The following is a 26,994-nucleotide window of genomic DNA, read 5'->3' as shown; positions in this document are numbered from 1 at the left end:
CCCCGAAACCGAACAAGCCTTTAGAAGCCTGAAAGAAGCTCTCTGTGCCCAACCAGTGTTGGTCACACCTGACTTCTCCAAAGAGTTCGTAGTCCAAACCGACGCATCTGAGGTAGGGCTGGGGGCGGTACTCTCCCAGGAGTCTCAAGGTGAGGAGCACCCCATCCTTTATTTAAGTAGGAAACTAAATCCCCAGGAGAAAAATTACTCCATAGTAGAGAAAGAGTGTCTCGCAATAAAGTGGGCTGTAGAGACGCTCAAATACTACCTGTTGGGGAGAAAATTCCGGTTGGTCACAGATCATGCACCCCTTACCTGGATGTGTCAAAACAGGGAAAAGAATGCTAGAGTGACCAGGTGGTTCCTAAGCCTACAACCCTTTAAATTTTCTGTGGAACACAGGTCAGGGCACAAACATGGCAATGCTGACGGGTTGTCAAGGATGCACTCCCTAATATCCATGGTCGCTCATCCCTCGAGGTCTGAGCTGGGGGGGAGGATATGTGACAGAAACCAGGGGATGGTAATAAATTCCGTATATAGGGCTCCCAGGATACTAAACAGTTTCTATCCTGTTTGGCCTGGGAGTGCAGCCTTATAATACATACACTCCATCCCACAGTTTGGCAAGCGCTGGAACTGAGGGATGAGAGATCCAGACCAGAGTTTGTCTGCTGCCTGATTTCTGTCACCTGTCATGCTAATTAGGAATCAGGTATGTAAGACTGTTTTCCTGTTTCTCTGGTCTCTCCACAAGAGCCAGGAGGCTGGAAGGCTGCTGAACTACAGAGGGGAGAAGCCTCTTCCCCTAACAGGTTCAATCTTTCTGTTCATTTGTATAAGACTGCAAAAGTACCTTGTTTTGTTGTTGGGAGTGGAAAAGCCACTTCCAACCCTGAGTCAGGGATATCTAAGTTAAGTTATCGCTCAGATGAGCAGCTTTTGTTTTGATCTGTTTTCTGTTGTATGCACTGTGGCAGTCTCAGTGCCTGGGACTGAATAAACCAGGCATAGCCTGTTTAAAGGAACAGTACGTGACGCCTCATCATTTAACCTACCCTAAAAGACCGTGTTCTAAACAGTCCCGGACAAACGACGGAGCCCCGGAGTAAGCCGTTTGTCACAATATATATATATATGGAGAAGAGTGACCTAAGCGCAAATATGACAGGGAAAAGAGAAAACACAAGAAGAGATCATAGGGCAGTATATCTATTATTACATAGACTAAAATTGGTAAGATATATGCTTACACAGATGCGACGAGTAAAAGCATGTAATCCTCTCTGGGACTCGCCACCGTAGCTTTAGGGATCTTGTTCTTGGACTGCTAGATCTCCAGATTCTTCTCCACAGGAAGTCAATTACAGCTGCTGCAGGAGCTCCTTGTCTCAGGCACTTCTGTGTATCTACGGATGGATCTCACACAAGAGGGGGAGGGGGGGGAGGGAAATAATGGAAGGGAACAAGATATGTGTAAAACCTATTTAATATATAAAAAAACAATAAAATATGGCTGATCCACTCACATTGTGTGAGTAAATAGCAAGCATTAGAGAGTGTTTTGCGAGTCTCTCACACTCGTGTAGATTCGCCGGTTGCCAGTCCTCTCCGCGGTCTCCGTTACTTCCGTACCACGTGATCGGCCGTGGCGTGTGACGCGGCTTGTGACGCGGCTCGGCTCTCGCGAGATTTTGTGTCTGTAAATACAGGGGATCACTGCCGGAGCTCCTCGTGAATGTCTCTCCACTCAGGCCTCCTGGCGTGTCTCTCTCTCTGCTGCAGGTAAAAGCTGGCCCTACGCGTTTCTCCACATCGGGCTTCGTCAGGGGCTGCTAATGAATACCTATGCCCTACCAGGGTATATATAAGTACCTCCCCCTTACGATTGGCTCAATCTAATTAAACTAATTTGACTACTTGGAACATGATTGGTTGTTTGTAATTAGTGTCGTATACCATTGCAATCACTGCATATGGCAGATAACGACACTGCTGTAATACATTTGTCACTTTAAACAATTTGGAGAAAATATAGAACACAGTCTACTCGACAATTGGATACACATTGTATATGGTAAAATACATACACTGTACAATAATGGTGCTATGTGCATAAACATGGGACATATTTAAAGCTGAACATAGGGAAAATAGAGGGACTAATGAATAGTTAACTCCAACTGTATATGCCATATAAGGCCGGCCGGAACATAGTAAAGACTTAACTAAGGGAAATAGGGATACCCTTGTGCTAACATTACCTTAATGGTATAGCCTATCATTTTGAGTTATTTAGATAATTTAGGTCATTGAACCATGGGAGATATTTATCTTATTGTGCATCATATATGTTCTTTAGATGCATATCGATACTTTACTCAAAATTAACCCTAATGTCAATCCATTTAGTAATTTATACTTATGAGATGGAAAAGTTTACTGAAAGAAAATATAAGAAGGAGGTAGTGAACACAGCTTACCAAAAAGTGACTCAAATGGAGAGAAAAGAACTATTAAAGTACAAACCGAACAAGGAACAAGGTAGGAAAGGGGAGAAAGATAAAATCTCAATTCCATTTGTCACCAGATATAATGAATCTTCACAGCATATTAGGAGAATACTCCACAAACACTGGAATATTCTCCATCAAGATCCATTACTACAACAGATATTGCCAAAAAAATCCAGAAATAATATTCACGAAGGCCCCAAATTTAAAACAAAGACTTGCACCTAGTTGCTTAAGGAAAGAATGTGTTAAACCAGTAAGCATTACAAATGGTTTCTTTAAATGCCAAACATGTAGAGGGTGTAAGATCAATCCCAACACACAAAAATCCTTTAGGAAGGTAAAATCAGAAGTAACACAGAGGGAGTTTACAATCAAAGATTTCATAGATTGTAACTCCAACAATGTGATCTACATGTTACAATGTCCATGTAACAAACAATACATAGGGAGAACAACTAGGAAATTGAAGTTGAGAATAGCAGAGCACATAAAGAACATTGAGCGAGGTTTTATGCAACACAGTGTCTCCAAACACTTCAAGGAACATCATGACCAAAACCCAATTGGGTTAAATTTTCTAGGTATCGACAGAATCCACCCCAATTGGAGGGGGGGGAACCAGGTCATCAAAATCTCAAGACAAGAAACGTTTTGGATTTATACCATGAAAACACTAATCCCTAACGGTATGAATATCGATATAGATCTGGGATCCTTCCTAAAGGATTAACACGCTATCCCATGACTTCTTTATGTGCTCTGCAGTCAATATACTTCACACTATGTACCAATGGACAATCAAACTGGTGTTATACTCTAAACATGACCTTCACATTCATATGTCTTTGTTTTAGGGGTACTATTATGTGATAATTAACATACACAAATTTGTGGTCACGAGGTTTTAAACGTGCCCGCGATTAGATGAGTTGCGTAGCTTCGTTGCTAGGACAATGTTTATACTACAGTGTCTTCATTAGCATGTCTTTGGTATGTTGTAATTGCAAGGTGGATATGATTCAGCCCATCTTTAGTATCTGATTAGATAAGATGTGTAACTTCGTTGCTAAGTTAATATGTATAACATAGTATCTCCACTAGCTTGTATTTAGAATGTTGAATTTGTTAGGTGGATATGATTCATTTAAGTCTCTAGAATCTGTATCCAGACTCTCCCTTGATATGTATGCATTATACCTCTGGTCTGATATTTAATCAGTATGCAGTAAATATCCATTTTAAGTGTAGCCTACGCATTGCTTCACCCCATAGGTACCACTGCCTAACCATAAACTGAATTTAAAGGTAACCAAGACATATATAATATTATGTCTACTGTGTTTCTATTAGGTAAACATCTCCCCTGATATTGTCATAATTACAAGTACTCCAATCGCACACCCATTCATTATTGGGTTAACATCTCCCTTGAAAATTTCAGAATACAAGCACTCTAATCACACACCCATTTATTGCATATAGCCTATATAATATGGGCCTTAAATTCTTCCTTATTGGTAGCACTGATGAATATAATATATGTCCTTACATGCAGACATATGATAATAGATTTATTAGCACAAGTACGCATTACAGGTGAATGTCACAATAGAGGTATAACGGATCTATGTCGTGTACACTATCGAATTAATTTGTATGTTTATTGTATGATTGGCGTTATATAAAGCACTTTATTGAATAATTTATTTAATATTTTACCTTACATTATATTACACATTGGTTATAATGAAGATACACACGGGTATTATTTATTACATGAGTTGATGTATTAGTGTATACACTATAGTTTTGTATTGTATTAGGAATTTATGTTTATTCACTATATTAATTAGATTGTATAGTAATTTGAGTGAGGTTACAACAATAATGAATAGCAATACAGTAGAGTTCATTCCATATGATATATTGTTTCCCCCTCTTTTGGGGTATAATTTCCTGAACTATACGCTTAAAAGTGCACTTGGTATTGACCATGAGTTAATGTGTCTATATACACACAGGTAATACGAGCTATATTATAAAGGGTATTAGAGAGTAGCCCCATGTTACATACTATGAACATCAAACTCAAGTCCCATGTCTTACTATGCTACTGGTCTATAATCTATGTAGAAGTATTTAGCATATTCTTAATCCCATAATTCTCTCCTAGAAATCCCTCTCATAAGTATAAATTACTAAATGGATTGACATTAGGGTTAATTTTGAGTAAAGTATCGATATGCATCTAAAGAACATATATGATGCACAATAAGATAAATACAGTATCTCCCATGGTTCAATGACCTAAATTATCTAAATAACTCAAAATGATAGGCTATACCATTAAGGTAATGTTAGCACAAGGGTATCCCTATTTCCCTTAGTTAAGTCTTTACTATGTTCCGGCCGGCCTTATATGGCATATACAGTTGGAGTTAACTATTCATTAGTCCCTCTATTTTCCCTATGTTCAGCTTTAAATATGTCCCATGTTTATGCACATAGCACCATTATTGTACAGTGTATGTATTTTACCATATACAATGTGTATCCAATTGTCGAGTAGACTGTGTTCTATATTTTCTCCAAATTGTTTAAAGTGACAAATGTATTACAGCAGTGTCGTTATCTGCCATATGCAGTGATTGCAATGGTATACGACACTAATTACAAACAAACAATCATGTTCCAAGTAGTCAAATTAGTTTAATTAGATTGAGCCAATCGTAAGGGGGAGGTACTTATATATACCCTGGTAGGGCATAGGTATTCATTAGCAGCCCCTGACGAAGCCCGATGTGGAGAAACGCGTAGGGCCAGCTTTCACCTGCAGCAGAGAGAGAGACACGCCAGGAGGCCTGAGTGGAGAGACATTCACGAGGAGCTCCGGCAGTGATCCCCTGTATTTACAGACACAAAATCTCGCGAGAGCCGAGCCGCGTCACAAGCCGCGTCACACACCACGGCCGATCACGTGGTACGGAAGTAACGGAGACCGCGGAGAAGACTGGCAACCGGCGAATCTACACGAGTGTGAGAGACTCGCAAAACACTCTCTAATGCTTGCTATTTACTCACACAATGTGAGTGGATCAGCCATATTTTATTGTTTTTTTATATATTAAATAGGTTTTACACATATCTTGTTCCCTTCCATTATTTCCCTCCCCCCCCTCCCCCTCTTGTGTGAGATCCATCCGTAGATACACAGAAGTGCCTGAGACAAGGAGCTCCTGCAGCAGCTGTAATTGACTTCCTGTGGAGAAGAATCTGGAGATCTAGCAGTCCAAGAACAAGATCCCTAAAGCTACGGTGGCGAGTCCCAGAGAGGATTACATGCTTTTACTCGTCGCATCTGTGTAAGCATATATCTTACCAATTTTAGTCTATGTAATAATAGATATACTGCCCTATGATCTCTTCTTGTGTTTTCTCTTTTCCCTGTCATATTTGCGCTTAGGTCACTCTTCTCCAGATCCAAAAGGCGGCGTTGTGGAGCCGCAGACCTAAATCGGCTGCAGTGTGTAGGGTTAGGTGTTAACCAGGGTATGTACCTCATTTTGTAATATTGGCTCTTAAATAGTGGTGTGACTAATTACCCCCACAGGAACAATCTGTTTAGAATTGCGCTGTGTGTTTCTTTTGTATATATATATATATATATATATATACATATATATATATATATATATATATTCTATAACACACCAGCCCTGGGAATCTGCTGTGACGTTGCTCCTTCGTCAACGGAGCCTGGGACTGCCCCAAGAGCCTGCAGTTTGACCGGATGGTGATATATATATATATATATCACCATCCGGTCAAACTGCAGGCTCTTGGGGCAGTCCCAGGCTCCGTTGACGAAGGAGCAACGTCCCAGCAGATTCCCAGGGCTGGTGTGTTATAGAATAGTCCAAGAAAGAAGTACCGTAGTATGGTGCCTGTAGCACTCGCGCTTGGATCAGTCCGCTCCAGCGCTTGGTGTAGACTTCAATGTCAGTGCGTCTGACGTCATGACGCTCCCTGACGCGTTTCGTCAGTCACGGCTAACTTTTTCAAAGGGATATCATGAGAGGGGGAGGTACGGTATTATATACACAACCTAATGATGGTAATTATTAGAAAAACCGCCCCTACTCAGCTGCAATCATTTTTCGTGCTACTACACAGTTATAAAGGCATAATTACATAAAATACAGATATTTAACCCTGAAAGGATTGGAGGAGATGATTTAAAGAAAATAGAGCAAGAATTTACACTCTAAATACTACTCAAATTGCCAAATGCACTTGGATAAATGGCACATAATCAAACATATATATATATAAGATCATTATCAAAGAACATTTATAGATGTATATGGACTAGTGTGACAATGTCCATGATCAACAACAATGGAATTCTAAAGGGATCAAACCAGAAATATAAGTACTCAGCCTGTATGTGGATCAAACTTCATTAGCTGTTAATACATTAATGTATACATGGGATATATTGTAATTCATCCACATGGTGCATGAAATATATACTTCTAAACCCCACCTATTAAATAAAGAGGGGTGATTCACATACAGGCTAATACTAAGTGTTATTACTGAATAATAGATAATAAAACAGGGGACCATATAACATAATATAAAGTGTAGTAAAAATGCAATGCAATGTGTACATATGTAACCACAAATAATCAAAATGCAAATATTACACCCTGATGGGTGTGTGAAAAATATAGTTAAATATAAACAATAAATCATATGATCCCATGTGAATGGACTAAAGACAGAATAAAATTGAGGAGAACATTAGTCTGGAGTCTGTATGCCACAAACAGGGCAAGGGCCCGGGGAGCAAGACCATGCAAATTATGGGAATAGAGACCATTTCTCCATGTGTTCTAGGAGGCGACCGGTTCAAAACGCTCTGCAGGCGGGAAACCTTTTGGATTCACCAATTGGGCACTCTCAATCCTGGGGGACTAAACGAATGTTTAGACGTTAGTACTCTAGTCTAGTGAGTCCTTGGATGCCTCTTCCTGTTCTCCTCCTCTGCTTCTCAGTCCATCCTTTGTCTGGATCTTTTTTAGATATCTTGTGGACGTGGTTGGTCTACATTGAGAGCTGCCGGAGACCCTGCACACCAGCACCCATACTATTTATTGGAACTATTTGAGGACTGGTTTATCCTTTTTTGCTTTTTCACATGTTGTTGTTATATGTCTGTTATGGGCCTATCCTATGATTTTAGGTCCATATAATCTCATATATATATTGCTTATGTAATTCAGGTTATTTCCACTATTATTCACATTATAATTGAGTTGTTTCAGCATATATATTCATATTAGTTCATGTTCCTTAGAGGCGCAGCTTTTTTTCTTTGTTGTTTGTTCTATATCTACCCTCAAGCAGCAGCCTTTGTATAGGAACCCATTTAATATACAAACATGATGCAATCAGCAAAGGAGAGGCACTCCAGAAGGAGTGGATTAATCCCTTCATTAATTACCGAAGATAATATGGATACAGAAAATAAAATAGACATTAAAGGTAATTTTTTCACATTAGAAACTTTAATGAAGGAAGAAATGAGACATTGGTGGGACGCTTGTTCCTTACAAGATTATACAGACCGTAAGATCATCCCCAGAGGTCTAAGGGTAACTAAATCCCCCACATTTGAAACCAATCCAGATTTTACCAGGGAATGGAATGAGACACTTGATAGGTGCTCATTCTCATTAATGAAACTTTTAATAGATTTTAGAGACAAGAAAGTGAAAGAATTGGAGTTGGAGATTGAGAAACTTCAAGGGGTACTTAAACCATATTGTGACACTGAAGAGTTTAAGGAATATGATGAAAAGACTAGTAGGAGAGTCATTACCTTTGAGAAGGAGGTCATTGACAGGAAAGATACTAAACTCAATCGGGATAAGGAGGACTATGCCACGAACAAGGTGAGGGTCTGGAGGCGAACTCAAAACCCTAATTATAAGAAGGGAGGAAGATATAGGTCTGGCTCCAGGTCTGGTAGAGGTGGTTCCCATCCATACAGGGATGCATCCAACCACGCCCCCCCCAGTCATGACATGCAACAAGGTGTTCGGGGCCCATCCAATGGTTCCTCGCATACACACACTGGTGGGATATTCTCGGTCCTGGAGGTCGAGTCTCCCACAGGGGACACTGGGGCGAGCTCTGGTAGCTCCCATGTGCGGGATACAGATGGGACATCAGCTGATACTGGTAGAGGGGCCAGGTCCAAAGAACCCCCCACCGTTCATAGATCAGCCCATTTTTTAGACGGGACCCGAGGCAGGAGGGGAGATCGAAAGGGAGAGATCCAGACAAACATTATCCCCTTTGGGACCGCGAGGCCCCAAACAGGCCTTCGGGCCAGGGAAAAAGAGGAGCAGAGGAGTTAGGGCAGGCAGAGCTGTCCAGAGGAAGAAGGAAAACAGAGGAGGAATAGTCACACCAGTAGAGAGTAGTAATATCTTCAATCTCTCATCCACTGTACTGACTGAATGTGAAAGGTCTTTATTAGAGAGGGGTTTATCCTTTGCCCCCAATACAGGCCCAAATTTGTTTCAATTGTTTATTGATCTTAACAGTTTTGTCAGGAAAATGACATTGAACAGACATTTTAAGATTCAGGAAAATAATATCAAATGTACTGATCCAACAATTGTCTTTAATACACAGGAAGAAAAATGTATTGATGCACTCACTTCATTGCTGAGGGGGCTGGATTCACCTTCGGGATCACAGGTATCTCTTGACAATTTTGAGCAGTCCACCAATCCGACCAGGTTTGTGGAGGGAGACTTAGATGAGGATTGCAATATTATGCACTCACCTTTTAAACCTAAATCAGTCTTCTTCCCTTACCAGTCCAAGGGCGGATTTGTGGAGACGTTCTACAGCCTGGTTTTACGTGACTTTGAGTCCATGTGTGCTAAACCCACCAAATTTAATCCTAATTTAACTAAAGGTGAGCTGGGCGCATTGGGCGGGCTTAAGATCAACCATGATATAGTTATCAGACAGGCCGACAAGGGGGGGGGGCATAGTCATTCAGGACTTATCTGCTTATCTCACTGAGGCACGCAGACTCCTGGGTGACTCGGCCTCCTATACCTTGTTGGAATCCGATCCAGTTGACACCTACCAGTTGTTACTGAAGGAGCTCCTTACCTCTGCACTGGGTGATGGTATCATTTCTAAAGCGGAATTTAAATTCTTATTTTGTTCACATCCACGCACTCCCATTTTTTATCACCTTCCTAAAGTGCACAAATCCTTGTCCAATCCCCCTGGTAGACCCATAGTATCGGGCGTGGAGTCGATGACATCGACCCTATCCCAATATGTTGATTATTTTCTCCACCCCAATGTAACTGCACTGAGGTCCCATGTTAGGGATACGCTCCATGTCATCGACTCCATTTCTGATATCAGGTGGAAATCCACCTATCTATGGGCAACATGTGATGTATCATCATTATACACCTGCATCGAACATACCAAGGGGTTAGAGGCAATCAAATATTGGTTGGACAAGGATTCACTATTTCCAGAAAAACACAGGTTATTCATTTTACAAAGCATCCACTTCATTCTCACGCACAATTATTTTTTATTTGAAGATGATTTTCACTTGCAAATCTGTGGAACGGCCATGGGTACGAGATTCGCTCCCAGCTATGCCAACCTCTTTATGGGGCACTGGGAGGAGTCCCATGTGTGGCAGAACATCTTGCTTGGAGCGGGTCTCGTATACTATGGCCGTTTCATAGATGACATCATTATAATTTGGGATGGAGAGGAGTCGGTCTTATTCGATATCCTGAGCTCCTTCAGCGACAACTCGTTTGGACTTAAATTTACTTTTGATATTAACAACTCGTCCACTGTCTTTCTGGATCTGGCCCTGAGCATAGACACAGACTTGAATATTATCACCACCACACATTTCTAGTCTGTGTCTGTGAATAGCTACGTCCATGCGTCCAGCAATCATCACAAACACTGGCTCAACAATATTCCCTTGGGGCAGTTCCACAGAATACGTAGGAACTGCACAAGGGATGTTGACTTCGAAAACCAGTCGGTCACACTTGGGAAGAAGTTTCTTTCCAAGGGATATGATCCCGTCGTGGTTTCCGACTCTCTCAGCAAGGTGAGCTCCATTGCCAGATCCACTTTACTTGAGAAATCAAAAAATAAACAACAGAAAGGAAAACATTTAGGTTATGATACCCCAGCAATGCATACAGAGATGGAGAGGTCGACTGTAAGGTTTATTACTACCTATAACCAGTCATCCAAATTTATCAATAAAATCTTGAATGATCATTGGTCCATTCTCAAGTGTGATCCCCATCTAGGACCCACCCTGCCGGATAGAGCTACTGTTACATATAGGAAGGCTAGAAGTATAAAAAGCATACTAGCTCCCACTAGGCTCAAGTCTTCCTCCAATTGTGATACTGCAAAAAATAAGGGACCATTGGGTAACCATCCCTGTGGCCGCAGTCGATGCATCACGTGCAGGCATCTTTTGAATCATACTCATGTCTGTTCTCAAAGTAGGGGCACCACGTATGCCATCAGTAGTTCCATCACTTGTCTCAGCACTTATGTTGTGTACCTTATACAGTGCGGGTGTAGTCTAAAATATGTTGGACGCACCACTAGAACATTGGGAACGCGCTTCCTGGAACACAGGAGAAATGTTATTAAGGGTCTCAATAATCACAGTGTCTCTCGACACTTCAAACTATTTCATCAACAAAATCCCAAGACCATGCAAATTATGGGAATAGAGACCATTTCTCCATGTGTTCTAGGAGGCGACCGGTTCAAAACGCTCTGCAGGCGGGAAACCTTTTGGATTCACCAATTGGGCACTCTCAATCCTGGGGGACTAAACGAATGTTTTGACGTAAGTACTCTAGTCTAGTGAGTCCTTGGATGCCTCTTCCTGTTCTCCTCCTCTGCTTCTCAGTCCATCCTTTGTCTGGATCTCCTCCAGAGGTTTTTTTCCCCCTCCTCCCCCTTCCCCCCCTTCCCCCCCCTCCCCTCCCCCTCCCTCCCCCCCCCCTCCCCCCACCCCCCTTTTTCCCTCCCCGTCCGAGTTATGGATTATTCACCCATCTATAAATATATCTATTTGCACATTTATGTGGTTCTACAAAATACAATATCATCACTTGGGTCACTGGGTCTAATAGACGGTATCAGGTATTAGTCCTCACATACACGATTATAACAATTAAATAGCCTTCACGCATAAAAATTAGGTCATTCACACAATTAGGTATTCACTCTAGTATGGCCATTTAGGGCCTGGTTAGCTTTTATTAGGAAAATGATATAAACAGGTATATAGTTCCTATTACACATACATTAATTCTACACCATTTTAATATTAAAATCATTCACAATAGTGCACTCACATTGTTGAACAGCTCCCCGGGCCCTTGCCCTGTTTGTGGCATACAGACTCCAGACTAATGTTCTCCTCAATTTTATTCTGTCTTTAGTCCATTCACATGGGATCATATGATTTATTGTTTATATTTAACTATATTTTTCACACACCCATCAGGGTGTAATATTTGCATTTTGATTATTTGTGGTTACATATGTACACATTGCATTGCATTTTTACTACACTTTATATTATGTTATATGGTCCCCTGTTTTATTATCTATTATTCAGCAATAACACTTAGTATTAGCCTGTATGTGAATCACCCCTCTTTATTTAATAGGTGGGGTTTAGAAGTATATATTTCATGCACCATGTGGATGAATTACAATATATCCCATGTATACATTAATGTATTAACAGCTAATGAAGTTTGATCCACATACAGGCTGAGTACTTATATTTCTGGTTTGATCCCTTTAGAATTCCATTGTTGTTGATCATGGACATTGTCACACTAGTCCATATACATCTATAAATGTTCTTTGATAATGATCTTATATATATATATATGTTTGATTATGTGCCATTTATCCAAGTGCATTTGGCAATTTGAGTAGTATTTAGAGTGTAAATTCTTGCTCTATTTTCTTTAAATCATCTCCTCCAATCCTTTCAGGGTTAAATATCTGTATTTTATGTAATTATGCCTTTATAACTGTGTAGTAGCACGAAAAATGATTGCAGCTGAGTAGGGGCGGTTTTTCTAATAATTACCATCATTAGGTTGTGTATATAATACCGGACCTCCCCCTCTCATGATATCCCTTTGAAAAAGTTAGCCGTGACTGACGAAACGCGTCAGGGAGCGTCATGACGTCAGACGCACTGACATTGAAGTCTACACCAAGCGCTGGAGCGGACTGATCCAAGCGCGAGTGCTACAGGCACCATACTACGGTACTTCTTTCTTGGACTATTCTATAACACACCAGCCCTGGGAATCTGCTTGGACGTTGCTCCTTCGTCAACGGAGCCTGGGACTGCCCCAAGAGCCTGCAGTTTGACCGGATGGTGTACACCAGTCCTGGGAATCTGCTGGGACGTCGCTCCTTCATCAACGGAGCCTGGGACTGCCCCAAGAGCTTGCAGTTTGACCGGATGGTGGTGATTATTATCACATATGCTTGATTTTATTGTACTTTTGTAAGTGCGTTTTTTACCCCCCTCTCCCCCCTTCCCCTCATTAAATTTACTTTTTTACGCTATGGGCGTGCGCTCTCTCCTCTTTTTTCCTTTTTAGATATCTTGTGGACGTGGTTGGTCCACATTGAGAGCTGCCGGAGACCCTGCACACCAGCACCCATACTATTTATTGGAACTATTTGAGGACTGGTTTATCCTTTTTTGCTTTTTCACATGTTGTTGTTATATGTCTGTTATGGGCCTATCCTATGATTTTAGGTCCATATAATCTCATATATATATTGCTTATGTAATTCAGGTTATTTCCACTATTATTCACATTATAATTGAGTTGTTTCAGCATATATATTCATATTAGTTCATGTTCCTTAGAGGCGCAGCTTTTTTTCTTTGTTGTTTGTTATATATATATATATATATATCCTGCCTTCTCATATGGGAAGACAGGATATATATATATATATATATATATATATATATATATATATATATATATATATATATATATATATATATACACAAACAAAGAGCGCACAGCCCATAGCGTAAAAAGCGTATAAAATATTTAATAAAAATGTTGAGGAGAGGGAAACAAGCTCACTCACAAACAAAAAAGAATAACGGGCATGTATATATATAATACTAGCTGAGAGACCCGGCGTTGCCCGGGATGTGAACCGTGAATAAGTATGTGTAAATGTTGTATGATAATGTGTATTGCAAAGTTTTTTTTTTCAACAAAAAGTTTTTATTGGGACATGGTACAGATCAAACATTGTCTAACAACCCATTGTCATACATTAGTGATCATGTTCCCGTTTTCTTTCTGTTTCCATCCTGAACAAATTATAACGTACAGGGAGAGACGACAGACAAACGAGACAGACAGGACAAACACAAGGGGGGGGAGGGGGGAGGAGGGAGGGGGAAGGGGATAGGCCAGACGAGGGGCATCTCTTGGTTGGTTTCGTCTACTTCTGATACCTTCCCTCTGTGGTGTGAGACCTCCTTTGGGAACCCTACTTTCATCATAGGTCTACCCTACCAGTACCCCTTTTCGCTATTGTCAGCGTCACTACTTCGGTGGAGAATGCATCTGAAACTATCAAAGCAGAATATTGGTGGCATTCATCCCTGGGATATATGAATGGTCTAGCCAAGGGGCCCAGACTTTTAGAAAGTTTGTGCCGGTGTCATTGTCCAGACTCGTCAATTGCTCCATCCGGCAAACATACCAAATCCTGTTCCTAATTTTCGTAATTGTGGATAAATCTGGTTGCTTCCACAATGCTGCGATTTCGCACCTCATGCCTGTTGCAAAATGTGCAATCAATTTCTGTGCCGGTCTGCTCAGCCCCTGAGTGCGCCTGCCCAGCAGGAACAGCCAGGGGTCCAAGGGGACCGGTTTATTCGAGAATTCTCTGTAGCCAATCTTGGATTCCCTCCCATAAAGGAGCCACTTTGGTGCAACTCCACAGCATGTGCAGCAAGTCTGCATGTTCCCCACATTGTTTGGGGCACAATGGGGGGTAATCTTTTACAAATTTTGCTAATCGCATTGGGGTAAGGTACCCCCTCATTAGGACCATATATGCATTCTCCTTCAAAGTCGTGCATAGCGAGCTTGTGGCTGCTGCCAGCACTATCGATTCCCAGTCTTCGTCCTCTAATGTCTCCCCTAAGTCCGATTCCCATGCTTGTCTATAACTCAGTTTAGTGTTGTTGTCAGTTCCAGGGCAGACCACCTCTCTGTATATCCGAGAAATAAGTCCCGTGGTGTCCGTACCTCTCGAACACAGCTGCTCAAAATTAGTACGCCGAGGGCGGTTAGGGATCTTGTTGTAGAATGCTCTTATCTGGAGGTATCTAAAAAAATCAGAATTTGGTATCACGCTTTCGGATTTAATTTGGTCAAAGGATTTTAAAAGTGGACTCCCCTCCAGATGTAATAATTTCGTAAGGCCCTTTGTTTTCCAGGCTATTAAGCTTCTGCTCGGCAGGCCCGGAGCGAAATCAGGGTTCCCTACAAACGGGGTCATGAACGTGTGCTGGGTGGTAAGAGCACACCTATATCTGGTATCCTCCCAAATTGCCAACGAGCTCTTCAGTGTCGCCAGCAGCTCTCCTATGGTCCTGTTAACCTTTTTTGGTAGCCATATTAAATCCTGTAAATCTACAGCTGCACTGCATGCCTTCTCTAACTCAACCCACCTACGGAGGCCAGTTGGCATGTGCCATTGTACAATTTGAGTTAATTGGGCCGCTCTGAAATAGGCTATCAAGCAAGGTACCCCTAGTCCTCCTCTTAGTGTTGGTATAATTAGCGTACTAGATTTGATGCGTGGTTTTTTATTACCCCAGACAAATTTCACCATGGAGGACTGTAACCGGAGGATGTCATCCCTGGCCACCTGCACCGGGAGGGTCTGAAAAAGGTACAGGATTCTGGGGAGGAGGTTCATCTTGAGGCTCTGGATCCTGCCGATCCATGAAATTGCGTAGCCTGACCAGAGCCTGAGATCCTCCGTCAGAGTCCTTATCAGTCTGGGGTAATTGGCTTTATATAAGGCGCTATAATCTTTGGTAATATTTACCCCGAGATCTTTAATGGAGGAGGCTTGCCATTTAAAGTTAAAATTTAGTTCGATCAATTTTTCAGTGACCTTTGGCAGGTTTAGATTTAAAGCTTCTGATTTGGTTTGGTTAATTTTGAAACCCGAAATCTTATTAAATTCGTCTAGCAGGCTAAAGACATTTGGCAGAGAGGTAAGGGGCTTTAACAGCATTAAAATGATGTCATCTGCGTACAGGGCCACTTTGTGCGACTGGTCTTGAATTTGGATTCCTGCTATATCTGGGCTGTTACGGATGTGCGCCGCCAGGGGCTCTATGCATAAGGCGAAAATAAGTGGGGACAGGGGGCACCCCTGTCTGGTGCCACTCCGTATCGGGAATTCTTCCGAAGGGAAGCCCTGGTGTCTGACCCTTGCCCTCGGTTCCAGATAGAGAGCCAGAATGGCGCCCAACATTCTCCCCCCTATGCCAAACTCCCCAAGCGTCTCTCTGAGGAAGGGCCAATCAATTCGATCAAAGGCTTTTTCGGCATCTAAACTAAGTGCCATAGATGGGATGTTGTGTCGTTGCGCTAAATCAATTAAGTCTATGATCCGTCTAGTGTTATCTGCCGCCTGCCTCCCGCAGATGAACCCTACTTGATCTGGGTGGACCAGCCGGGGCATAACCTTGTTTAGACGGTTAGCCAGCAATTTAGAAAAGATTTTAGTGTCTGAATTGATTAATGAGATTGGGCGGTAACTTTTGCAGTCTGCTGGGTCCTTCCCTGGTTTGGGGATCACTGATATAGACGCTTGTAGCATTTGGCCAGGTATGGGGGCACCCTCCAGAAATGAGTTAAACAGTCTAGTCAGGTGAGGGACCAAAATTTTCCGAAATTTTTTGTAATATAAATTTGAGAAGCCATCGGGGCCTGGGGCTTTTGATGGCTTCAGTGCTTTGATTATCTCTGATACTTCCTCACCTGAGAAATCTTCCTGTAGCGTGTCCCTTTCCGCTCTGCCCAGTTTGGGCAGGTTCGCTCCCTTTAAGAATGCCTTTAGCTGCGTACGAGTGGTCTCGCAATGGGAGACCTTTGCCCCGTCATAAAGGGTCTCATAGTAAGTTTTAAACTCTGCCACAATTTGTTTAGGATCAGAAGTAAGGTCACCGTTACTTGTTCAAATTGCCTGAATATGAGAATTACGGTTTATGTTCCGCAATTTATTGGCAAGCGGGGTATCTGGCTTGTTTGCTCGTTCATAGAATTTCCGTCTGGACCAATCATCTCCTTCTCAGCTCGGGAGGACATCAGTAAATTTAGTTTAGTTTTGGTATCCAGCCATGCCTTAAGGGTCTGTGCCTGTTTATTGTTTTTGTGTAGGGCGGATAGGGTTGTCAATTCAGATTGTAAAGTATGAATCTTTCGTTCCCTTTCTTTCTTCCGCCTACTCGCAATCCCAATGAGTTCACCGCGGAGTGTCGCCTTATGGGCCTCCCAAAGGGTAGATTGAGACGCCACGCTACCAGCGTTCTCAGTAAAATATTCCCTGATTTTTTCCCCCTACTGTTTGTTCCACCTCGGGGATTTTAATCAATAACTCATTGAGTTTCCATAGGAGGTAGAAGAGGAAAAACGGTCACTACTTCCCAGTGAACCAAACAAGTAGTTGTTGAATAAAAAGTTCTTTATTTCAAAAGGCTGAGCATCATGCAAACACTCTGACGCGTTTCATCCCTTAGAAGGGACTTTTTCAAAGAGTATTTTGTCTCCAATGCCAGACACATATATATACAGACAAACAACATCTGATTGGACCATTCTTAAACTAGACACAGCAGATAGCAATCATAGTTAAGTAGTGACTCAGATGTATAACATATATTAACCTCAGCTAGTCTGATAGGAAACAAACAGGCATAATTATACTAATAGACAGTGTATATACAAAAAGCAATGTGAATATAAAAACAAGAACATGATGATAAGCAAAAATGACTAAAAAGTAATGAATAACTATCATGGAAAAATATATAGCAGATATTAATAAACATATAAATCATGATCATATTTATAAACCGAATAATATAATATGACTCGTTTATATGGAGAAATCATTACACATGTTAGATGAAATAAGGAACAAAAAATAATAATAATAATAATCTCAATCAAGTATAACAATTATGAAAATTATATAATTAATCTAAGAGAAAGTGTTTTAATTCCCAGTCTGAATTCATTCCAAATGGATGGAGAGTATCGAGCATATATATCCAGTACATTTCTCTTTTGTTTAGCCTGTTCTCCCTATTGCCCCCTCTTGGATGATGGGGTATACATTCGATGGCTGAAAAGGAAAAATTACCAATGCCCCCCATTGGGCATTGGGAGAAATGCCTGGATACCGGATGGTTCAAATCCTGTTTTTTTATTAGACGTGTATGTTCAGCTATACGAAGTCTCAATGCTCTAATCGTGCGGCCCACATATCTGTGGCCACATGCACATGAGAGTACGTAAACAACATAAGATGTGTTACAGTTTAAGAAGTTTTTGATGTAAAACTTCTTTTTCCCTTTTGAGTGTGTAATAAACTTTGCAGGTAATGCATACTGACACATAGTACAATTTGCGCAGCTGTAAAATCCCTTAGGTATGGTTGTGATTCTGGGACTTCTAGTCTTTGAGTCAAAAAGACTGGGAGAAAGATGAGCGGCCAAGGTCTTTGCCTTACGAAAGGTAAATCTTGGGCCACTAGACAATGAAGAACCAATGTCCTCGTCTAATAAAAGTGTGTGCCAATGTTTTTGTATAATTTTAGAAATTAATGATGACTGTGAACTAAAAGTAGTTACAAAGAAAGGACTCTGTGTGTTATTGGTTGCCACATTTTTCAATTGTTTAGGTTTTTTTATTCTTGAAACAGTTCGTTGTATAAGATCCTTTCTAACCATAGAATCAGCTCTCATGAAGGCCACCTCCAAATCTTTGGTAGAGTAACCCCTGGTCACAAATCTGTCAAACATTTCCTTAGATCTTGAAAGGAAAAGATCGTTATTGGAACACAATCTTTTAAGTCTCATGAATTGAGATCCCGGTATATTCCTTATCAGTGAACGGGGATGGCAGCTCCGTGCACTGAGAAGCATATTCCTTGAATTCTCCTTCCGGAAAACATCGGTTTGAATATTCATCTCATTATCAATGTAAAGGGTTAAATCCAAATAGTTAATATAGTTAATATTGTGCTGAAAAGTGAATTTAATATTGTAATCATTAGTGTTTAAGTAGTGTATAAAGGAATTTAAAGTGTTTTCATCACCATCCCAAATTATGATCAGATCGTCAATATATCTCTTAAAAAAGATGATATTTTGACGAAAAGAGTTGTCAGCGTGATAAATAAATAGTGACTCCCAAAAACCCATAAATAAATTTGCGTACGAAGGTGCAAAACTCGTGCCCATTGCAGTGCCTAATTTTTGTAAATAAAAAAGTGAATCAAACATAAAATAATTGTGTGTTAATAAGAAAAATATTGATTCTTGTAGAAAAGTGCAAAGTGAAACAGATAAAGTTGAAAGATCCAAAAAGTGTCGAATAGCTTTAAGTCCGTGATTGTGATCAATAATAGAATACAGGGAGGTCACATCTAATGTGACCCACCTGTATTCCGTTTGCCATTTGATGTCTTGTACCTTGAAAATGAGATCCGATGAATCTCTTAGGTAGGAGGGGAGTAGGAGGACCAGGGGTTGTAAGAACTTGTCCACATACCGCGATAACCCATCTCCCAAAGATCCAATGCTCGCCACTATTGGTCGTCCAGGAGGGTCGACTAGCGATTTATGGATCTTTGGGAGATGGTGGAATACCGGAATCACGGGATGTGGACAGTTCAGAAATTCACACTCCTTAGTACTAATAACATTAAGAATACTACCAAAGGATAATAATTCGGTTAATTCAGAAGAGTATAATTTTGTAGGGTCCTTCTTGAGAGACTGATAATAAGTATCATCCCCTAACTGTCTAAGTGCTTCTCTTTTATATTGATCTGTGGATAAGATAACTAGGGCTCCCCCTTTATCGGCATGTCTGATCATAATATTGGGATTATTCTTAATTTCTTCAATTTGTTGTATTTCAGAGTAAGTTAGATTCCCAGACATGACATTGGAACAAGAAAAGCCTTGAGACAGAAGTTTCAAATCTCGTTCTACCAACCTTTCGAACGTTGTTATAGATGGCCCTCTGTTATAGTTTGGGCAGAATATAGATTTTTTTCTATAACCTGAGTCTTCAGACCCAAAAAATGGTTGGACGAACGTATTGATGGGTTCCCCCTGTGACTCTAACAAAGTTTCCATGTCAGAAATGACACAATTTTCTTGGAAATTGAGTGAGTCGTGGGGTGAGTCAGACATAGACTGTATTGGAGGTAATGAAAGATTATCGGATTTGTTACCCAGTAAACGATTTTTTGAACTAAATAACTTTTTAAGGGAGAGTTTGCGCGTAAATTTCTGGAGATCTATAACCGTTTGGAACAATTGGAAATTCTGAGTGGGTGCAAACCCTAAACCTTTATTCAAGAGCTTCAGCTGGTCCAAGGAAAGATCTATACCTGACAGATTGATAACATTATCAGGAGGAATCATTCGTATTTCTTCCTCTTGGACCGGCCTCTGCCTTCCTCGTTTCCTCTGTGACCTTCTTGTTCTCCTCGGCCCTTTGGGTTTGACTGTAAAAAAGCCGAGGAGGGTTGGCCTGATGATTTTGAGACTTTTGATTGGAATGAGGTAGTGGGTGCTCTATCATCATAACCTGTAGCCCCCCGGTCATCTCTAGAATGGCCGGTAAATCTATCAAAGGACACCGACTGAGACCTAGCCGCATAATCTGATACGTCTGAGTCAAAACTCGAGGTCTCAGTTCTGGTGTTCTTCAAAATAGATTTGTTTGGATTTTTATTAGACCATTGTTTGGATTGTTTTGAATTACCCCTAGGTGTACTGGAACCTACAAATTCTTTTGTGGTCTGCGGTTTTTGCCAACAGTACACTTGGCTTTTAGTATAGTCTATACGGTCTCTCTCGAATTTGGAGTGTTTTTTCTCACTGATGGTCTCTTCAATTATGTCTACATTAAAGGAAAGGGTTTTGTCATTTTTTGTGAATTGTTCCATTCTGGAGAATGGTTTCAACTTATTTTGTAAAGTTGCTATTTCTTCCATGAGTTTTGATTTCTCTAGTGTTTTCTGTCTTATAATGAGCTCCATAAGCTGTCTAGAACAAGTATCTAGAATTTTAATCCAGTCTTGTTCAAATTTGTTACTTGTAAACCCAAATGAAGGCACCTTTTTAACTCGTAGACCCCTAGGGATTCTGTCACATCTAATATAATTCTCTAGTGAGGTAATGTCCCACCAGAGTCTTATATTACTAACGAGGAGTTTTTCTAATTTTACAAAATAGTGTGTCAGGTCTGACGGTTCATCACAGGTTATATCAAGGATGCCATCAAATAGATGTGCAGCTTTTCTAGAGCGTCTAGAATTGTCTCCACATGAATGAACAAACGTATCAACTTCTATATCTGATACAGCATTAATATCGTCGCTAAATTCTTCCATGATTAATGAAAAATATAAATCACACAATAGAATATATATAAATCAATAAAACTACTAATTAATACTTGTTAAGGTAATCCTGAGCAGAAAATTGCAACAAATGTATCTCAGTGATAGGCAATAAGATCACATAAGAACTGTAAAATATTCATAAGCATATAATCACATAAACTTTGATGATGTATATGAGGAGCAACTGGAACCAAGTCTGTAGAGGGGGAAAAAATGGAGAATAAACTCCTGAGTTCCAATGCTACACAATCATATATAATAGTGATAAGCAATCTCTGTCCAGGTGTAACTAGGAGTGGAGTCTCCAGCAGGTATAAATTAGAAAAAAGTATAAAATAAGGTAGGAGTTGATGATGGATATAAGACAAACCAGTCGGGGGTTAATGAAGCAAATGTGGACCAGGGGTACAGGAAAATGTGACAACCGTAACAAGTGCTGTGACCCTTGAAATGTCCCAATAATGCTAACCTTACCCGACTGATATCCGGAACAACCCCTGAAGGCAAACAGTATACTGGGATGGTAACCCGTGTTGAACCATGCACGGCTGCCGGGTACACGATACTGTGAATCCCACGTGTGTGGCGTCCTTGCCTGACACTCCGGTAAAAAGTATCGCTGCACCGCTATCTGGCTTGCAAGCCTTCCCCTTCTGCTCACCGATGTAGGTGGAATGGGAGCTGCGTGTCTGTACCAGCCGCGTCGATCTGGGGACCCACGTGATGGTGCGTCAGCACGCACGGATGATCCTCGAGCCGCAACCAGACGGCAATCAGCTGTGTGAAGACCGGGGAGCCTGTGTGCGATGCCTTGCAGCGTGTGTCAGCTGGACGCCGCCTCCTCCGTAGGATAGGGAGAATACCTGCTGCAGTTGTAGACTCCTGTGTGCTCCGTTCGTAAAACGTGGCATAGGAGGTAGAAGAGGAAAAACGGTCACTACTTCCCAGTGAACCAAACAAGTAGTTGTTGAATAAAAAGTTCTTTATTTCAAAAGGCTGAGCATCATGCAAACACTCTGACGCGTTTCATCCCTTAGAAGGGACTTTTTCAAAGAGTATTTTGTCTCCAATGCCAGACACATATATATACAGACAAACAACATCTGATTGGACCATTCTTAAACTAGACACAGCAGATAGCAATCATAGTTAAGTAGTGACTCAGATGTATAACATATATTAACCTCAGCTAGTCTGATAGGAAACAACACAGCACACAGGAGTCTACAACTGCAGCAGGTATTCTCCCTATCCTACGGAGGAGGCGGCGTCCAGCTGACACACGCTGCAAGGCATCGCACACAGGCTCCCCGGTCTTCACACAGCTGATTGCCGTCTGGTTGCGGCTCGAGGATCATCCGTGCGTGCTGACGCACCATCACGTGGGTCCCCAGATCGACGCGGCTGGTACAGACACGCAGCTCCCATTCCACCTACATCGGTGAGCAGAAGGGGAAGGCTTGCAAGCCAGATAGCGGTGCAGCGATACTTTTTACCGGAGTGTCAGGCAAGGACGCCACACACGTGGGATTCACAGTATCGTGTACCCGGCAGCCGTGCATGGTTCAACACGGGTTACCATCCCAGTATACTGTTTGCCTTCAGGGGTTGTTCCGGATATCAGTCGGGTAAGGTTAGCATTATTGGGACATTTCAAGGGTCACAGCACTTGTTACGGTTGTCACATTTTCCTGTACCCCTGGTCCACATTTGCTTCATTAACCCCCGACTGGTTTGTCTTATATCCATCATCAACTCCTACCTTATTTTATACTTTTTTCTAATTTATACCTGCTGGAGACTCCACTCCTAGTTACACCTGGACAGAGATTGCTTATCACTATTATATATGATTGTGTAGCATTGGAACTCAGGAGTTTATTCTCCATTTTTTCCCCCTCTACAGACTTGGTTCCAGTTGCTCCTCATATACATCATCAAAGTTTATGTGATTATATGCTTATGAATATTTTACAGTTCTTATGTGATCTTATTGCCTATCACTGAGATACATTTGTTGCAATTTTCTGCTCAGGATTACCTTAACAAGTATTAATTAGTAGTTTTATTGATTTATATATATTCTATTGTGTGATTTATATTTTTCATTAATCATGGAAGAATTTAGCGACGATATTAATGCTGTATCAGATATAGAAGTTGATACGTTTGTTCATTCATGTGGAGACAATTCTAGACGCTCTAGAAAAGCTGCACATCTATTTGATGGCATCCTTGATATAACCTGTGATGAACCGTCAGACCTGACACACTATTTTGTAAAATTAGAAAAACTCCTCGTTAGTAATATAAGACTCTGGTGGGACATTACCTCACTAGAGAATTATATTAGATGTGACAGAATCCCTAGGGGTCTACGAGTTAAAAAGGTGCCTTCATTTGGGTTTACAAGTAACAAATTTGAACAAGACTGGATTAAAATTCTAGATACTTGTTCTAGACAGCTTATGGAGCTCATTATAAGACAGAAAACACTAGAGAAATCAAAACTCATGGAAGAAATAGCAACTTTACAAAATAAGTTGAAACCATTCTCCAGAATGGAACAATTCACAAAAAATGACAAAACCCTTTCCTTTAATGTAGACATAATTGAAGAGACCATCAGTGAGAAAAAACACTCCAAATTCGAGAGAGACCGTATAGACTATACTAAAAGCCAAGTGTACTGTTGGCAAAAACCGCAGACCACAAAAGAATTTGTAGGTTCCAGTACACCTAGGGGTAATTCAAAACAATCCAAACAATGGTCTAATAAAAATCCAAACAAATCTATTTTGAAGAACACCAGAACTGAGACCTCGAGTTTTGACTCAGACGTATCAGATTATGCGGCTAGGTCTCAGTCGGTGTCCTTTGATAGATTTACCGGCCATTCTAGAGATGACCGGGGGGCTACAGGTTATGATGATAGAGCACCCACTACCTCATTCCAATCAAAAGTCTCAAAATCATCAGGCCAACCCTCCTCGGCTTTTTTACAGTCAAACCCAAAGGGCCGAGGAGAACAAGAAGGTCACAGAGGAAACGAGGAAGGCAGAGGCCGGTCCAAGAGGAAGAAATACGAATGATTCCTCCTGATAATGTTATCAATCTGTCAGGTATAGATCTTTCCTTGGACCAGCTGAAGCTCTTGAATAAAGGTTTAGGGTTTGCACCCACTCAGAATTTCCAATTGTTCCAAACGGTTATAGATCTCCAGAAATTTACGCGCAAACTCTCCCTTAAAAAGTTATTTAGTTCAAAAAATCGTTTACTGGGTAACAAATCCGATAATCTTTCATTACCTCCAATACAGTCTATGTCTGACTCACCCCACGACTCACTCAATTTCCAAGAAAATTGTGTCATTTCTGACATGGAAACTTTGTTAGAGTCACAGGGGGAACCCATCAATACGTTCGTCCAACCATTTTTTGGGTCTGAAGACTCAGGTTATAGAAAAAAATCTATATTCTGCCCAAACTATAACAGAGGGCCATCTATAACAACGTTCGAAAGGTTGGTAGAACGAGATTTGAAACTTCTGTCTCAAGGCTTTTCTTGTTCCAATGTCATGTCTGGGAATCTAACTTACTCTGAAATACAACAAATTGAAGAAATTAAGAATAATCCCAATATTATGATCAGACATGCCGATAAAGGGGGAGCCCTAGTTATCTTATCCACAGATCAATATAAAAGAGAAGCACTTAGACAGTTAGGGGATGATACTTATTATCAGTCTCTCAAGAAGGACCCTACAAAATTATACTCTTCTGAATTAACCGAATTATTATCCTTTGGTAGTATTCTTAATGTTATTAGTACTAAGGAGTGTGAATTTCTGAACTGTCCACATCCCGTGATTCCGGTATTCCACCATCTCCCAAAGATCCATAAATCGCTAGTCGACCCTCCTGGACGACCAATAGTGGCGAGCATTGGATCTTTGGGAGATGGGTTATCGCGGTATGTGGACAAGTTCTTACAACCCCTGGTCCTCCTACTCCCCTCCTACCTAAGAGATTCATCGGATCTCATTTTCAAGGTACAAGACATCAAATGGCAAACGGAATACAGGTGGGTCACATTAGATGTGACCTCCCTGTATTCTATTATTGATCACAATCACGGACTTAAAGCTATTCGACACTTTTTGGATCTTTCAACTTTATCTGTTTCACTTTGCACTTTTCTACAAGAATCAATATTTTTCTTATTAACACACAATTATTTTATGTTTGATTCACTTTTTTATTTACAAAAATTAGGCACTGCAATGGGCACGAGTTTTGCACCTTCGTACGCAAATTTATTTATGGGTTTTTGGGAGTCACTATTTATTTATCACGCTGACAACTCTTTTCGTCAAAATATCATCTTTTTTAAGAGATATATTGACGATCTGATCATAATTTGGGATGGTGATGAAAACACTTTAAATTCCTTTATACACTACTTAAACACTAATGATTACAATATTAAATTCACTTTTCAGCACAATATTAACTATATTAACTATTTGGATTTAACCCTTTACATTGATAATGAGATGAATATTCAAACCGATGTTTTCCGGAAGGAGAATTCAAGGAATATGCTTCTCAGTGCACGGAGCTGCCATCCCCGTTCACTGATAAGGAATATACCGGGATCTCAATTCATGAGACTTAAAAGATTGTGTTCCAATAACGATCTTTTCCTTTCAAGATCTAAGGAAATGTTTGACAGATTTGTGACCAGGGGTTACTCTACCAAAGATTTGGAGGTGGCCTTCATGAGAGCTGATTCTATGGTTAGAAAGGATCTTATACAACGAACTGTTTCAAGAATAAAAAAACCTAAACAATTGAAAAATGTGGCAACCAATAACACACAGAGTCCTTTCTTTGTAACTACTTTTAGTTCACAGTCATCATTAATTTCTAAAATTATACAAAAACATTGGCACACACTTTTATTAGACGAGGACATTGGTTCTTCATTGTCTAGTGGCCCAAGATTTACCTTTCGTAAGGCAAAGACCTTGGCCGCTCATCTTTCTCCCAGTCTTTTTGACTCAAAGACTAGAAGTCCCAGAATCACAACCATACCTAAGGGATTTTACAGCTGCGCAAATTGTACTATGTGTCAGTATGCATTACCTGCAAAGTTTATTACACACTCAAAAGGGAAAAAGAAGTTTTACATCAAAAACTTCTTAAACTGTAACACATCTTATGTTGTTTACGTACTCTCATGTGCATGTGGCCACAGATATGTGGGCCGCACGATTAGAGCATTGAGACTTCGTATAGCTGAACATACACGTCTAATAAAAAAACAGGATTTGAACCATCCGGTATCCAGGCATTTCTCCCAATGCCCAATGGGGGGCATTGGTAATTTTTCCTTTTCAGCCATCGAATGTATACCCCATCATCCAAGAGGGGGCAATAGGGAGAACAGGCTAAACAAAAGAGAAATGTACTGGATATATATGCTCGATACTCTCCATCCATTTGGAATGAATTCAGACTGGGAATTAAAACACTTTCTCTTAGATTAATTATATAATTTTCATAATTGTTATACTTGATTGAGATTATTATTATTATTATTTTTTGTTCCTTATTTCATCTAACAT

The 26,994-nt window shown here is 40.7% G+C and overlaps 1 protein-coding gene and 1 long non-coding RNA gene across 5 annotated transcripts in view; both read left to right on the top strand.

Annotated features, from left to right (window-relative positions):
- LOC142466770 (uncharacterized) overlaps window positions 1–26,994 on the top strand; it is a 616,011-nt gene that overhangs the window by 336,232 nt on the left and 252,785 nt on the right. The window lies entirely within an intron of this gene.
- Window positions 9,225–12,964, top strand: LOC142466987 (uncharacterized). The gene is made up of 3 exons (XR_012788295.1): window positions 9,225–9,290; window positions 11,372–11,466; window positions 12,742–12,964. It is a non-coding gene; the product is annotated as an uncharacterized LOC142466987 (long non-coding RNA).

The sequence above is a fragment of the Ascaphus truei genome, chromosome 15 (genome assembly GCF_040206685.1).
Source record: "Ascaphus truei isolate aAscTru1 chromosome 15, aAscTru1.hap1, whole genome shotgun sequence".
Classification (NCBI taxonomy): Eukaryota; Metazoa; Chordata; class Amphibia; order Anura; family Ascaphidae; genus Ascaphus; species Ascaphus truei.
This window is presented reverse-complemented; position numbering and strand designations above follow the sequence as displayed.